This window comes from Macaca mulatta, chromosome 10 (assembly GCF_049350105.2).
Source record: "Macaca mulatta isolate MMU2019108-1 chromosome 10, T2T-MMU8v2.0, whole genome shotgun sequence".
Classification (NCBI taxonomy): Eukaryota; Metazoa; Chordata; class Mammalia; order Primates; family Cercopithecidae; genus Macaca; species Macaca mulatta.
In genome coordinates this window covers 34,619,395-34,636,095 of record NC_133415.1, presented here as the reverse complement: position 1 = coordinate 34,636,095, position 16,701 = coordinate 34,619,395, and the positions used below count along the sequence as shown (strand labels likewise).

General features: G+C 45.3%; 1 protein-coding gene and 1 long non-coding RNA gene across 12 annotated transcripts in view; both read left to right on the top strand.

Annotated features, from left to right (window-relative positions):
- Positions 1–16,701, top strand: part of CECR2 (CECR2 histone acetyl-lysine reader) — a 197,764-nt gene that overhangs the window by 83,968 nt on the left and 97,095 nt on the right. The gene's annotated exons all lie outside the window — the stretch shown is intronic.
- On the top strand, positions 739–5,036 carry LOC144331974 (uncharacterized). Its single transcript, XR_013399632.1, has 3 exons — positions 739–1,021; positions 1,349–3,671; positions 4,994–5,036. It is a non-coding gene; the product is annotated as an uncharacterized LOC144331974 (long non-coding RNA).

The following is a 16,701-nucleotide window of genomic DNA, read 5'->3' as shown; positions in this document are numbered from 1 at the left end:
AATCAGTCAGCTTTCATCTTGAACTCTGTAGCACTTAAATGTAATAGTGGATCCTGGATTCCCAGGTGCTCTCCTCCTAATGCTATCAGTCCTTCTTCTATTCTTCTTTCTCCTTTTCAGATTCCTCTTTTTTTTTTTTTTTTTTTTGGAGATGGAGTCTCGCTCTGTCACCCAGGCTGGGGTTCAGGGGCACGGTCTGACTCACTGCACCCTCCCCCTCCTGGATTCAAGTGATTCTTCTGCCTCAGCCTCCTGAGTAGCTGGGATTACAGGCGGCAACTACCATGCCCGGCTAATTTTTGTATTTTTAGTAGACATGGCGTTTCACCATGTTGGCCAGGCTGGTCTTGAACTCCTGACCTCAAGGGATCTGCCTGCCTCTGCCTCCCAAAGTGCTGGAATTACAGGCGTGAGCCACCACCTCCCACCTCTTTTATCCCCCATTTAAATGATAATGTTCTTTTTTCACCCCAGAGTGGTAAAACCTCTGAAAATGCAGCAGAGGACCCTGGCTTGAATACCAACTCTGTCCCCCGTGCTTTACACTTCTTACTGGATGCCTTCACCTGTTTGTCTGTTTGTTTCTTGGACACTTAGGGGAAATCCAGACCCACACACCAGCTGTTCCACCTGGCTCCACTGTCTTGGTAGTTGGCACCACTATTCACCTAACTAAGACAGAGTCTCAGGAGTTGGCCCATTTTTTTCAGTTCCACACATCTAATTGGTAACCAATTCTTTTTTTTTTTTTTTTTTTTGAGATGGAGTGTTGCTCTGTCGCCCAGGCTGGAGTGCAGTGACCGGATCTCAGCTCACTGCAAGCTCCGCCTCCCGGGTTTATGCCATTCTCCTGCCTCAGCCTCCCGAGTAGCTGGGACTACAGGCGCCCACCACCTCGCCCGGATAGTTTTTTGTATTTTTTTGTAGTAGAGACGGGGTTTCACCGTGTTAGCCAGGATGGTCTCGATCTCCTGACCTCGTGATTCGCACATCTCGGCCTCCCAAAGTGCTGGGATTACAGGCTTGAGCCACCGCGCCCGGCCTGGTAACCAATTCTTGTTTCTTGTTTTTTTTTTTTTTTTTTTTTTGAGACAGAGTCTCGCTCTGTCGCCCAGGCTGGAGTGCAGTGGCGCGATCTTGGCTCACTTCAAGCTCTGCCTCCCGGGTTTACGCCATTCTCCTGCCTCAGCCTCCCAAGTAGCTGGGACCACAGGCGCCCGCGACCACGCCCAGCTAATTTTTTTGTATTTTTAGTGGAGACGGGGTTTCACCGTGTTAGCCAGGATGGTCTCAGTCACCTGACCTAGTGATCCACCCGCCTCGGCCTCCCAAAGTGCTGGGATTACAGGCGTGAGCCACCACGTCCGGCCCAACCAATTCTTATTTCTTAACATTTTTGACCTGTTCTATACTTCAGTGTCTGGACACTTACAGTGGTCTGATAAGTTTCTGCCCCTGAAATGTCAGTCACTCCATTGTAGGCCCACAGGGCCCTGAGTGATACTTCCTTTCATGCGTGTAACCACATTCTTATCAGGTGTGGTTCCTTGAGGACAAGGATCTTGTCCAGGCAGCACGGCAGCATGCCAGCTAAAGGAATGAGTAAACTGATGGTACCCCCAAACGCAGGAGTTTGGTAATAAACAGATTCTTCTGGCTTTAAGGAATGAGAACAGTAACTAGCAAGTAGGAGTGGTTGAACTTGCCCTTTTAGCCTTCTGAATTTCCTCTCCTTTTCTCACAGGGAATTTGAATAGTCTTAAGTTTTAAATATATGTGGAAATAGTTTAGATTCATTTGAGGAAAAGTAATTTGTTATTATTTAAAATTGGATTTTAATGGGAAAAAGTGATACATTAACTTTTTGTTATTGCTGTTTTAGATGGAGTCTCGCTCTGTTGCCCAGGCTGGAGTGCAGTGGCACAATATTGGCTCACTGCAACCTCCACCTCCCATGTTCAAGCGATTCTCCTGCCTCAGCTTCCTGAGTAGCTGGGGCTACAGACGCGTGCCACCACGCCCGGCTAATTTTTGTATTTTTAGTAGAGACAGGCTTTTGCTATATTGGCCAGGCTGGTCTCAAACTTCTGACCTCATGATCCGCCCACCTCGGCCTCACAAAGTGCTGGGATTACAGGCGTGAGCCACTGCACTTAAAACATTGAAACAGTATAAAACCTATGCAATGAAAAGATCTCCTGGTTAACCTGTCTTTCCACAAATAATCTGTGCATATGCAACCATTATGTGTATGGATGTATTTCCTTCTATTTAGTAATAGTACATTACTCCATCAGTCTGGTTTCCCCAACCTCTAATCCAGTTTTATCCGTTATCATAAATGGCATCCTTCAACTGAAATTTTGCCCACACAGAAACTTTAATCTTCCTAGCTCTCTGCTTTTCTTTCACCTTGCTCCTTACCACTTGGTTTTGCTGTCAGCACAGATCTTGAATCTCATCCCTGCTACCATTCTAGTCCAGACCATCCTCATCTCATATCTGGATTATTGCAGTTCTCTTCTTACTGGTCGCTCTGCTTTTCGTTGCCCCTTCTATTCCATGCACGACCAGCAGCTAGAGTAATAGACATGTCAGAGCCTCACCTGCTTATAAGCGTTCCCACTCCGTGTCAAAGAGGACAGACTTGGTGCCATGGTTTACACATCTATCTCTGTGATTTGCCCCCGGCCAGCTTTATCTACCTGAAAGGAAGAAGCTGACGCAAAATTAATTTAAGTAGAGAGTTCCTGTGGGCCAGGCTTGAGGATTGCAGCCTGGGAGCATAGACTCAAGTTACCCTGAATCTGCATTTCAATTGGCAGCCATTACGGGTAGATTTTCAAAGGCGGAGAGGGAGACCGGGAGTGGGACTGATACAAAGTGGTTTGTCAGGAATTCTCTTTGGCTTTACAAAAATAACTGATTCGAGATTGGTTGTACATTGTGTGGTGAAGGTAGCATTATTAGGTTAATTTATATGAATACCTACTTGTGGCTATGGCAAGCAGTTTCGAGATGATTGCATAGCTCAAGGGGGAGCTAGGACGAGATTGCAATCTCATTTTAGTGTCTCTCTCGGCCTGAAAATTTAGAAGGACTCACATTCCTTAGATAAGAGTTCTTTTCTTTTCTCAGTTCCATAGGGCTTGCTCCACTCCAGCCTCACAGGACTCTTCCGTTCCTCGGAGCACCAGAGCCCAGGGCTTTTCAAGGGTGGTTTCCTTTGCCTGGAAAGTTCCTTCCAGTGTATGGCTGGCTGCTTCACATCCTGAAGGTCTCAAATTAAATATCATCGCAGCAAAGCATCCTTCGCTAGTTACACTCAAATTACCCAGATGATTTGCATTAAAATCCATTAGGGATAGAGCAGTGAGCCAGAGTTCCTGCCCTTGGTGTATATGAACACCATGGCATTTCATACCTATCTTTTAGTTCAAAGAAGAAGAGTAAATCATGCAGCTGTCTGAAAATAATGGCAGTTTTAGCTTGATGAAACAAACGTGAAGGACTTGAGGCCTGGTAGTGGACTGACAGGGAGTTTAGTGGGCCTGATGTCAGTCAAGGGAAATAGTAGGAATTAGTACCCTAAGTTTTGGGACAACAGATCACTTAGGACCTTACAAGCTATGATAGAAGTTTGAATTTTAATTAATTATTTTTGAGACACAGTCTGACTCTTTCACCCAGGCTGGAGTGCAGTTGCACAATCTCTGCTCACTGCAACCTCTGCCTCCTGGGTTCAAGTGATTCTCCTGCCTCAGCCTCCGGAATAGTTGGGATTACGGGTGTGAGCCACATGCCAGACTAATTTTTGTATTTTTAGTAGAGACAGGGTTTCACCATGTTGGCCAGAGCTGGTCTCAAGCTCCTGGCCTCAAGTGATCCACCCGCCTTGGCCTCCCAAAGTACTGGGATTACAGGTGTGAGCTGCGAGCTGCCACTCCAGGCTGAATTGTATTCTGAGTAGTGGCAGTCTTTTCAAAGGATCCCTCTGGTTTGTGTGGAGAGAATAGACCATCAGGTATAAGAGGGAGAATAGGGGAAAAAATGCCATAGTTGAAGTAGAGGTAGTGAAAATCAATCTCTTGAAGGTAGATTTGCTGGACTGGGGATATGGCATGAGAGAGAAGAGTTAAGGTGATACCAAAACTTTTGAGCTGAGCAGCTGAAAGAATAGAGGTGCAGGTACCATAGACCGAGATGGGGAAGACTAAGGGAGGAATACTTGTGGAGTGAGTGGTATCTGTATTCAGGTTTTGGAAACAGTAAGTTTTACATTTTTAGTAGGCATTGGTTATTGAGTAGGAAGCTGCATATATGGAGTCTAGAGTTCTAAGCTGGGAGGGTAAGTTTGGAGCCTTCAGAGTATAGCTGGTTCTTCAAGCGCTGAAGAAAGGTGAGATCACTAGGGAGGAAGAAAGGAAGAGGTCACTCATCACACTTTGCTCACTTTTTAAAAACTGGGTTTTTAAATGTCTGTGTTCCTCATTAGCAGTAAGCCCTGTGGAATCAGGAGTGTTTCTCATTGACCACCATGTCATTGACCACCGTCTCACTGACTTTCTCATTTATGAAACATCATAGACACGCAAATGTTTATCGGATATTTATTCAAATATAGGAATCTTTCCCCTCACACCTCATGACTGCATTGTGGTACATTGTATGAATATACCATAATTTTACATGTGGGTGTATATTTAGGTCTTTTCATGCAGGCTATAAAAATATGTATGGGCCGGTCGTGATGGCTCACGCCTGTAATCCCAGAACTCTGGGAGGCCAAGGCCGGTAGATCACCTGAGGTCGGGAGTTCAGGACCAGCCTGACAAATGTGGAGAAACCCCGTCTCTACTAAAAATACAAAAATTAGCCAGGCGTGGCGGCGCATGCCTGTAATCCCAGCTACTCGGGAAGCTGAGGCAGGAGAATTGCTTGAACCTGGGAGGCTGAGGTTGCGGTGAGCCGAGATCGTGCCATTGCACTCCAGCCTGGGCAGCAAGAGTGAAACTCTGTCTCAAAAAAAAAAAAAAGTATGAATATATTTAGAGTAGTGTGTGCATTTGAAAAATTAATAAGTGTTGTCAACTTCCCTTGGGGTTTATACCATTTATGAGGGTGTCCGTTTCCTTAAAATTTGGCCAGTACAGGATGATCTAATTTTCATCTAGAATATTTTATTACTGTATATAAAAAGGATACATCAACCCTAAATTCTCCTTCCCATTAATGATACCAACATGACTGGCACAAGAATTATATTTTGGTTTTAGAAACTTTTTCTTGATAGGAATTTTATACTTTGATAAGTTTTGTGTGAAATTTCACATTCCTGAACATTTTAAATGAGTGAAGGTCATGTAAGAGTTGTGTCTGGTCTTCTCAATCTGGGGTCATAAAGGGTTTGTGTTAAGAATGCTTACTTAGGCCCGGCGCGGTGGCTCAAGCCTGTAATCCCAGCACTTTGGGAGGCCAAGACGGGTGGATCACGAGGTCAGGAGATCGAGACCATCCTGGCTAACACGGTGAAACCCCGTCTCTACTAAAAAAATACAAAAAACTATCCGGGCGAGGTGGCGGGTGCCTGTAGTCCCAGCTACTCGGGAGGCTGAGGCAGGAGAATGGCCTAAACCCAGGAGGCGGAGATTGCAGTGAGCTGAGATCCGGCCACTGCACTCCAGCCTGGGCCACAGAGCGAGACTCCGTCTCAAACAAACAAACAAACAAAAAAAAGAATGCTTACTTAGGTCCCAGGTGTCAGCCTGTCCAAGTGCTGCCTTTCCACTTACCAGCACTGTGCACTCAGAAGTACACCTCTGTCTTTTTTTACCTTATTTGCAAAATGGACCAATGAATGTAAAGAGTTTAGCACAGTGTCTAGCACGTAAGAGCTCAATACAAATTAGTTAATATTAGCCAGGTATGGTGGCCCGCGCCTGTAGTCCCAGCTACTCAGGAGGCTGAAGTGGGAGGATTTCTTGAGTCCAGGATTTTGAGACTGCAGTGAGCCATGATCTCACCACTGCACCCCAGCCTGGATGACAGATGAGACCCTGTCACAAAAAACTGCAGCTGGCCAGGCGCAGTGGTTCATGCCTGTAATCCCAGCACCATGGGAGGCCGAGATGGACACATCATGAGATCAGGAGATCAAGACCATCCTGGCTAACACGGTGAAACCCTGTCTCTACCAAAAAATACCAAAAAATTAGCCGGATGTGGTGGTGAGCATCTGTAGTCCCAGCTACTCCTAAGGCTGAGGCAGGAGAATGATGTGAACCTGGGAGGCAAAGCTTGCGGTGAGCCCAGATCTCACCACTGTACTCCAGCCTGAGCGACAGGCTGGGCGACTTGGTCTCAAAAAAAAAAAAAAAAACAAACCTGCAGCTGGGCAGGCCTGAGTCAGCAGGGAGAAAACAGGTCTGTTGTCCTTGATGAGCCTGTACAAATACATATTAGTATTTATTTTATTGGTTTTTTTTTTTTGAGACAGAGTCTCGCTCTGTCACCCAGGCTGGAGTGCAGTGGCTGGATCTCAGCTCACTGCAAGCTCCACCTCCTGGGTTTACGCCATTCTCCTGCCTCAGCCTCCCGAGTAGCTGGGACTACAAGCGCCTGCCGCCTCGCCCGGCTAGTTTTTTGTATTTTTTGCTAGAGACAGGGTTTCACCGTGTTAGCCAGGATGGTCTCGATCTCCTGACCTCGTGATCCGCCCGTCTTGGCCTCCCAAAGTGCTGAGATTACAGGCTTGAGCCACTGCGCCCGGCCCATATTAGTATCTTATGAAAGTGACACAAAGAAAAGAAGCCTAAGCCTTGTTACTTACAAACTGCAAATTCTACAAAGTTCTAAAAGCATACCACTCTGACCATTTCCAGCTGTTTGAAATGCTTGTTGCCCAGTGCCATAATGAAATAGCACTTGAACATAAATTTAATCTTCTCAGCAAGGCCATTTTTATACTTTCTGCAGAAAGGGTACACTCGCCAGCAGTTTTGCCATGAGAGTACACTGAACACAGGAGACAGGGTCATTTATAACCTGACTTGTCCACCCTACTGCTGTGTCTGGTTTCCATTGGCTGGAGCAGGACCTCATATTCTGTATTTGTCCCGATTGGCTAGCAAGTTAGAACTTTTAAAAAGAGACAAGGGCAGAGGAGAACAAAGGAAGGACGAAGTAACTTGTGGAATGCTAAGAAAGGTAAAAAAGCACCTTCAAATAAGGAAGAGGTACAGGCTGTGACCTAATGCTTGCTTGGACCAGTATAAGTATGCCAGGGCAAATAATTAGGCTAAATTGTGGGAGCTAAAAACATAAAAGTACATTGATTTACTTATTACGGCTAGCAGATATTTAAGAATGTTAGCACAGGTCTTTGAATAAATTTTGCTTCTAAGAGAAGTTACTATTTATTCCTCCTAATTAGACGGGGAGGAAAGTCTTTGAAGAACCTCTGCTTTTTACATAGCGCACTCCTAGAACCTTGTCTCTGGCAGTCTTCATCTTCCCAGGATTTACACACATTGATCCTTCATCTTTTCTCCTCTCTACTCTCCTGACCCACTTTATAGCTCATGGTCCATCATTATAATGTCTTTCTTGCATATGGCCTGTATTAGGTATCAATTGATGTGTATGGTATATGCAACTTGGCAGCTTAAAACAGCACTTTTTTTTTTTTTTTTAAGATGGAGTCTGCTCTGTTGCCCATGCAGGAGTGCAGTGGCGCGATCTCGGTTCACTGCATCCTCCACCTCCTGGGTTCAAGCGATTCTCCTGCCTCGCTTTCCCTTCGGGAAACTACAGGTGCGCACCAGCACACCCGCCTAATTTTTGTATTTTTAGTAGAGACAGGGTTTCACCATGTTAGTCAGGCTGGTCTTGAACTTCTGACAATTGGCTAGGCGTGGTGGCTCACACCTGTAATCCCAGCACTTTGGGAGGCCGAGGCAGGTGGATCACAAGGTCAGGAGTTCCAAACCAGTCTGGCCAAGATGGTGAAACCCCATCTCTACTAAAAATACAAAAATTAGCCAGGTGTGGTGCGGGTGCCCGTAATCCCAGCTACTCGAGAGGCTGAGGCAGAGAATTGCTTGAACCTAGGAGGCGGAGGTTGCAGTGAGCCAAGATCGCACCACTGCACTACAACCTGGGCCACAGAGCGAGACAACGTCCCAAAGAAAAAAAAAAAAAGCATAGACCCACATAAGACACACATGTGAGTGCATTTAACACTGGTGAAATTTTAATACAGTGGGTAAAATAGTGCCAATGTCATTTTTTTTATTTTTAATATTATAGTTACGTCACTGGGGAAATGTGGGTGAAGATCACATGGTATTTCCCTATACAGTTTTTATATAATAAATCTATAATTATTTCAAAGTAAAAAGTGTTATTTTTTAAAAACAGAGTGAATAGTAAAACCTAACAGAAAACACTTAGGTACACATGGATCATGCAAGGAAGAATTAAAGCTTCAGAGTTGTTATTACCAAGTATTCTTGGAAAGCACTGATTTAAAAAGATGGTACTTTGCTGACTTTTTTTTTTTTTTTTATGAAGGAGCAAGTTTCTTGAGTTTATTGTTTGCATTACTCTATATGTCTAACCTCAGTCTAGGTACTTAGTTTTAAGTACCTTTAAAAGCAGCAAAAAAAAATCTCACTTTAGAAGCTTTAAAAATTGTGAAGTTCGCACACGTAAATAATAGTGACTGAGTCATTATGAATTACTGTCTACATCAGTTTGAGAAGAAAGCAACTTATACTTGGGAAAAGTAAAAGCAAATCATCCCTTCTTACCCTAAGCACTTCTATCCCTTCTGATTACTGAGTTACACAAAAGTATTTCAAGGACTGACCAAGGAAGCCTAGATTCCAAAGGATTGATTTTAGTTGTCTGTTGTATATTCCAGTTACAGTAAGAACCTGCAGAGTGATCTACTCAGGGCCTAAAGACCTCCGGGGTCATTCTAGGGCTTGTATTTTAGAAAAAAGATCCATAACAAAAATGCAATTTCTTTCTTTCTTCCTTGTTTCCTTTGCCCTGCCCAGCCCTGCGTCCCAGCCCTGAGTCCCAGGGTAGAGCATAGTGGCGTGACCACAGCTCACTGCCCCTGCAACTTCCTGGGTTCAGGTGATCCTCCCGTCTCAGCCACCAGAGTAGCTGGGACTGCAGTTGAGCGCCACAATGCCTGGCTAATTTTGTGTGTGTGTGTGTGTTTTTTTTTTTTTTTTGTAGAGACAAGAGTTTCACCACATTGCCCAGGCTGGTCTTGAACTCCTGAGTTCAAGAGATTCCCCCACGCCTGGCCCTCTCAAAGTGTTGGGATTACAGGTGTGAGCCACAACACCTGCCCAAAGATGCAATTTCATTCTACCACAAATACAGAGAAATAGAAAAAGAGAACAGCAAAAGCCACATGCCAAAATTATTATAGTTGCTTCTTTAGAGCCACTTTGCAAACTCCTCAACTTCTTTGTGATGGAAGTCTGTTGTGCATCCTTCACTCTTTGAAAATCTTCAACACTGGAAACCTGGCTTTTCACATGGGTTTTTCAAATATGCAACCTAAAGCAATTGTCTTGAAACAAATTCTTCAGAAGCCTCTTACCCTTTTAACTCCTTGAGCTGAGCACGTAACTTTATAAGCTGGGTTTATGAAGGGCCACATGTGTTTATACCAGTAGCAGCTTAGTGTGTGCTGTGCAAGTGTTTCTCAGGGTATTTATTCTACTCCACTGATTTATTTCTCTTCCTCTTCCTTTCTCCAGCTTTCTGAGTAGTTGGGACTACGTATTCGTGTAACCATACCTGGCCTTCTTTATTTTTATAACTTCCTCTTCCAGCCCAGAAGGCAGTTTGGTGTCTTTGATAGCCCCTCACCTATGACACCTCTCTGTGTACACTTGCAACTTGGAAGTCTTCTCTGAGGTTTCTTCTTTGGAAAAAATTTAGATTTAATTTTCTGAGACAGAGTTTTGCTCTGTCACCCAGGCTGGAGGACAGTGGCACAATCTCGGTTCACTACAACTTCTGTCTCCTGGGTTCAAGCAGTTCTCCTGCCTCAGCCTCCGGAGTAGCTGGGATTACAGGTGCGTGCCACCATGCCTCGCTAATTTTTGTATTTTTAGTAGAGACGGGGTTTCACCACGTTGGCCAGGTTGGTCACTAACTCCTGACCTCAGGTGATCCGCCCACCTCAGCCTCCCAAAGTGCGGGGATTTTACAGGTGTGAGCCACCTTGTCTGACCTCTTAAGAGGGACTGAAGGTTATTCACATGATTCATGTATTCCCCAGTGACCCAGGTGTCTTAATTCTGGGGCTTCAGTTTCTTGCCCCGTCAGTTTTCTCTTCCCCTCTCATTTTAGTTCAGACCTTCAGGTTGACAAGTCTTAGATTGTGTGGAGAGTCTCTGTCTGTAGCCAGTGCCTGTCATCCCCGGTTTCCTTATGTCCCAATAGTTGAATCACATTAATGAACGCTACACAGCTGCAGCCTGTATTTTCACATCACAGGTTTCTCTCCCACAAAGTGAAACTTTATTTTTAGGGCAGAGGGGAAGGAAATCTCTTATATTTATACCAAATCTTTATTTTCTTGCCTAGGACTTCATCCTTTCTAGGTCTCTTCTGGGGTTAGCAGCAGTGTTTCATCCCCACAAAAACTAGCCAAGTTTGCCTTAGTCTTAGCTGGCCTTTAGTTCCATCCTAGAGGCCTGTTTGGGGGACTGTGTGTCTCTTTGTAGACTTGTCAATCCTGTGGTTACTTCCCTAATTCCCTGCATCTGGGAATCACCCATTATCGCAATGGGTTTCCCCGGTCATGCTGCTCTACCAGCAGCTCTAGCAGCTCTTATTTGCAGAAGTGGGACGTTCTGTTGATTGTAGGTCCTAGTCAATCTGATATGGGGAAAGCTTCTCTTCTCTTTCTCTGTTGGTTCAGAGTTTATTTTTATCCAAAGCAACTGCTGATAGACAACTTACTGATACTAGGTTTGATTCCCACCAGTCTCCTAAAACAATGGTGATTTTTTTTTTAAGAAAGTTATTTCCTTTATCCCCTTTTAAATATTCCATTTGTGAGACAGCATTTTTCCAGTCCCATTCTCTTTCAAGTATTCAAAGTTGGTAGATGCCTCAGGCAGAAAAATGGATACAGCAAACTCCTTATATTCCCCACCCCATCTGTACTTCCTACTGGGGTTAGGATTCATTTAGAATTTACCATCATTTGCCAGGCACTTTCTCCTGAAACTCCTGGCGAGGAGTTTGGTGGCTTTCATTATCTTTTTTTTTTTTTTTTTTGAGACGGAGTCTGGCTCTGTTGCCCAGGCTGGAGTGCAGTGGCAGGATCTCAGCTCACTGCAAGCTCCGCCTCCCGGGTTTACACCATTCTCCTGCCTCAGCCTCCCGAGTAGCTGGGACTACAGGCGCCCGCCATCACGCCTGGCTAGTTTTTTGTATTTTTTAAATAGAGACGGGGTTTCACCGTGTTAGCCAGGATGGTCTCGATCTCCTGACCTCGTGATCCACCCGTCTCGGCCTCCCAAAGTGCTGGGATTATAGGCTTGAGCCACCGCGCCCGGCCCGGCTTTCATTATCAGTAGACCAGTTTATCCAGGTAAAAGCAATTAGCATACTCCAGTGAGCCCAAGTGTGTGAGCCCTTCTCATGGGCAAGCCTTTGTGCACCGGAATACACAGCAGTCAGGCCTCATTCCAGCTGTTTCCCATATTTTTCCTCTGTGATGGGATTCGGTGGGAGTGAAGAAACCATGCCTATTCCAACAGAAGAAACAACATGAGTCAAGACTGGGAAGTGCCTGTTCCTTTTTTTTTTTTTTTTTTTTTGAAATGGAGTCTCACCCAGGCTGGAGTGCAATGGCATGACCTTGGCTCACTGCAACCTCCGCCTCCCGGGTTCAAGCAATTCTTCTCCTCCCTCAGGCTCCTGAGCAGCTAGGACTACAGGTGCACACCACCACACCCGGCTTATTTTTGTATTTTTAGTAGAGATGGGGTTTCACCATGTTGGTTACCTCGTGATCTACCTGCCTCGGCCTCCCAAAGTGCTGGGACTACAGACGTGAGCCACGGTGCTTGGCAGTACCTGTTACTTTTTTTTTCAGATAAAGATCTTAGGCAAGCGTGGTGGCTCACACCTGTAATCCCAGCGCTTTGGGAGGCCAAGGCAGGCGGATCATGAGCTCAGGAGATGGAGACCATCCTGGCTAACACGGTGAAACCCTGTCTCTACTAGTCTCTACTAAAAATACAAAAAACTAGCCGGGCGTGGTGGCGGGCGCCTGTAGTCCCAGCTACTTGGAAGGCTGAGGCAGGAGAATGGCATAAACCTGGGAGGTGGAGCTTGCAGTGAGCTGAGATCACGCCACTGCACTCCAGGCTGGGAAACAGAGCGAGACTCCCTCTCAGAAAAAAAATAAAAGAAAAGAAAAAAGATAGAGATCTTGATACTGAGAAGGTGTAGGTTGAGGTCATTTGGGGAGGCTTTGAATGTTAAGCTCAAGATACACACTCAATCTGTTGAATTGCGAGGAGTCTTTGGAGGCTTCTACACAAAAGCAATGTTGTCAGAATTGAATTTAAGCCAATTTAATCGGGCAGAGGTTTAGTCTGTATTGGATACGGGGAACCAGTTTGAAAGTCCTGGTGAGAAGTTTAGGTCATCAAAACCTGCTTTCCAATGCCAGCCGCAGTGGCTCACGCCTGTAATCCCAGTTCTTTGGGAGGCTGAGGCAGGTGGATCACTTGAGGTCAGGAGTTCAAGATCAGCCTGACCAACATGGAGAAACCCCATCTCTACTGAGAGTACAGAATTAGCCAGGCATGGTGGTGCATGCCTGTAATCTCAGCTACCTGGGAGGCTGAGACAGGAGAATCACTTGAACCTGGGAGGCAGAGGTTGCAGTGAGCTGAGATTGTGCCATTGCACCCCAGCCTGGGCAACAAGAGGGAAACATCTCTAAAAACAAAAACAAAAACAAAAACAAAATCCCCGCCTGTCTTAGTCCATTCCTGCTGCTATTACAGAAATACCTTTTCTGACAGGTCTGGCGGCTAGGACGTTACGCCACGGCACCAGCGGATTCAGTGTCTGGTGAGGGCCTGTTCCATCAGTGGCATCTTCTCACAGTGTGGTTACACAGCAGAAGAGATGGAATGGTCAGGCAGCTATCTGGGGCCTCTTTCATAGGGATTTTAATCCCATCCGGCAGTACAGAACCCTTATGACTTAGTCACTTCCCAGAAGCCCTACCTCTTGTACCACCACAGTGTATTTTGGAAGACACAAACCATAGCAGTGTCCATATTAGAGCAGTGACAGTAGAGATAGAAAGACATGGGTTTAAGAATACTCAAAATGGCCTGGTGCGGTGGCTCAAGCTTGTAATCCCAGCACTTTGGGAGGCCGAGACGGGCGGATCACGAGGTCAGGAGATCGAGACCATCCTGGCTAACACGGTGAAACCCCGTCTCTACCAAAAAAAAAATACAAAAAACTAGCCGGGCGAGGTGGCGGGCGCCTGTAGTCCCAGCTACTCGGGAGGCTGAGGCAGGAGAATGGCGTAAACCCAGGAGGCAGAGCTTGCAGGGAGCCGAGATCCGGCCACTGCACTCCAGCCTGGGCGACAGAGCGAGACTCCTTCTCAAAAAAAAAAAAAAAAAGAATACTCAAAATGGGCCGAGCACGGTGACTCGCGCCTGTAATCCCAGCACTTTGGGAGGCCAAGGTGGGCAGATCATGAGTTCAGAAGATCGAGACCATCTTGGCTGACACGGTGAAACCCCGTCTCTACTAAAAAATACCAAAAATTAGCCAGGCGGGGTGGCGGGCGCCTGTAGTCCCAGCTCCTCGGGAGGTGGAGCTTGCAGTGAGCCGAGATCGCGCCACTGCACTCCAGCCTGGATGACAGAGCGAGACTCCGTCTCAAAAAAGAAAAGAAAAAAACATACTCAAAGTGGAGCTTTTCTTCATCGCCGCGTGCTCTTTGACACTCTGTAGACCTAAAGAAGTGGTTCTCTCTAGCTGGTGTCTTATATCCATGGGTCAGCTTCCCGCAGAGAGCAACACCAGTATTTGCTCTGCTAATGAACACACGTTGAGCATCCCTAAACCACCACATCTGGTCTCCGTTTTTGAGCACTGACATGATGCCACAAGTGGAAAATTCCACCCCGACCTTATATGACAGGTTGCAGTCCAAACACAGAGAAAACTGTTCCATGCGCAGAATTATTTAAAATATTGCGTGAAGTTACCTTCAGGTTATATGTATGAGATGCATATGAAATATAAATGAATTTCATGTTTAGACTGGGGTCTCATCCCCATGATACCTCATTTTGTATATGGAAATATCCCAAAATTTTAAAAAAAGTGAAATCCAAAATGCTTATGTTCCCATGCATTTTGGATAAGGGATGCTTAACCTGTAGTTACAGATTTAATTTTGGGAGAAAATAGTTTTCACAGACTGGGTAATTTTTAAACTATATCATAGGAAACTTCAGTGTAGCCATAAAATGTTTCAGATGCCTTATTGTCATGATATGCTTTTTAGTATTCATATTTTTCCTTATTGTCCCTTCTAATGGCTAGAATTTAGGGCATTTCTTACTAGGGTGTATGTTTAAACCCATTTATGGCCGAGGTTGCAATTATTTGAATTTTTGCAATCAGACCTCAGCAATGACCTTGAGCAGTAGGATATGAATAACTCCTACATGCTTAGCGTTCCAATAATGGAACACTAGGCATAAATAGGTTAACCTCATTTGTTAAGTTGAGATTCTTGGATTGTGGGAACTGGCTAACTAATTTTTAAAAATATTTACTAAAGCCGGGCACGGTGGCTCACACCTGTAATCCCAGCACTTTGGGAGGCTGAGGCACGTGGATCACGAGGTCAGGAGTTCAAGGCCAGCCTGGCCAAGATGGTGAAACCCCATCTCTACTAAAAATCAAAAATTAGCCGGGTGTGGTTGCGGACGCCTGTAATCCCAGCTACTCGGAAAGCCGAGGCAGAGAATTGCTTGAACCTGGAGGCGGAGGTTGCAGTGAGCCGAGATTGCGCCACTGCACTCCAGCCTAGGCAACACAGCGAGACTCCATCTCAAAAAAAATTTAGTAAATACTCGCTGTGGGCAAATACAATTTTGGGGAAACAGCCACAAACCCAAAATAGACAAAGCTCCTCAAGGAGCTTTAATAATGGTGGAAGACGGAAAATAAATGTATATAATCAGTAGCTGGTAAGTTACTTAGAAAAATAAAACAGAGTAGAGGGACGAGACAGTGACTGGACCTACAGAAAGTGAGGGAGAGGGTATTCCAGGCAGAGCCTAGTGCAGAGGCCCCAGGCAGGAGTGCTGAGTATGTTTGAGGAGCAGGTAAGAGGCCAGTATGAGTTAGGGAGTTAATCAAGGATGAGAGTAGTGAGAAGCGAAGTTAGCGTGTCAGCAGGAGGCTGCAGAAGGTGAGGTCTTAGAGGTCATATAAACTTTGGATTTCGTTCTAAAGGAGACATTGGTACAAAGGGGTGGAATGCTCCGACTGACTTCGAAGGCTCACTAGCTGTTGATATGAGGAGCAGAGAGAAGCAGGGAATTTGGTTAGGAAGCTTTTAAATGGATGAAGCTCAGACAAACGGGTCGTGGACTCTTTTGAATAGAGTCATCAGGATTTGTTAATTGACTAGATGTGAGAAGAGAGAAAAAGGGAAGAGTCAAGATGCCTCAAGTTTTTGCTGGAGCAACCAGAGAACTACGTCGTTTACTGAGATTGGGGAGTTAGAGGGAATGAGGTTTGAAGAGGTGAGATCCAAAGCTCAGTTTGGTTCTGTTAAGTTTGCACTGCCTGTTTGACATTCATTGCTGACATCAGGGACAGGCACTGGGATGAGGGGACTCTGGAGTTGAGGAGAGGTAGGGCGGTGTAATGAGGGCCAGCCTAATGGATGGGATTTTGAGCCCTGATGCTGAAAGAGCTATCAAGGGTCCGTGGGTGTAGAACAGAAAGGGAAGGAAGGAGAGCAGGGAAAAGAAGAGGTTCAAGGGGTGGTTCTCTAGCAGTAGAGTTGGAGGGTTAGGGTGAGGAAAACAGCAAAGATGGAAAAGAAATAGCAGTGGGGTGGTGGGTGGGTGTGTCCTGAAAGCCAAGAGAAGAAATTATTTTAAGATAGAATCATCAACTAACTTAAACGCTGCTTTTAAACTTAGTATGATGAAGGCTGAGAACCATTTGTTAAATTTGGCTTGGTTGCAGTGCAGTGGTGGGAATGAAAATTTGTTTGCATCACTAATACTGGCATTAAGATTTTGTATAGAGGTTTTTGTTACCATCTCCGAGGTTTCAAGTCATTTTAATGACGTTTCACTAGTGAACTGCTTCATCAGTTGAGACAGATAATTAGTTAGGCAGGAATTTCTTTCCTTTAGGCCAGCTGATGAAATTTCTTGACTAGTATCAAGTTTAAAAAGGTGTCCACATAAGGAAATTCCTAGTTCTTAATAAGCTGTCAAAGAAGTGGCCATATTCTCCCTGCTGCTTATCTCTGATGATTAGGGTTTGAGAGAGGGCATCTTTGCTCTGCCACCCCTCACTACCTTGGCCCAATTCAGTTAATATTGGCAGCTACCTTATGCTTATTAGATTTTTAAGGAATAAAAG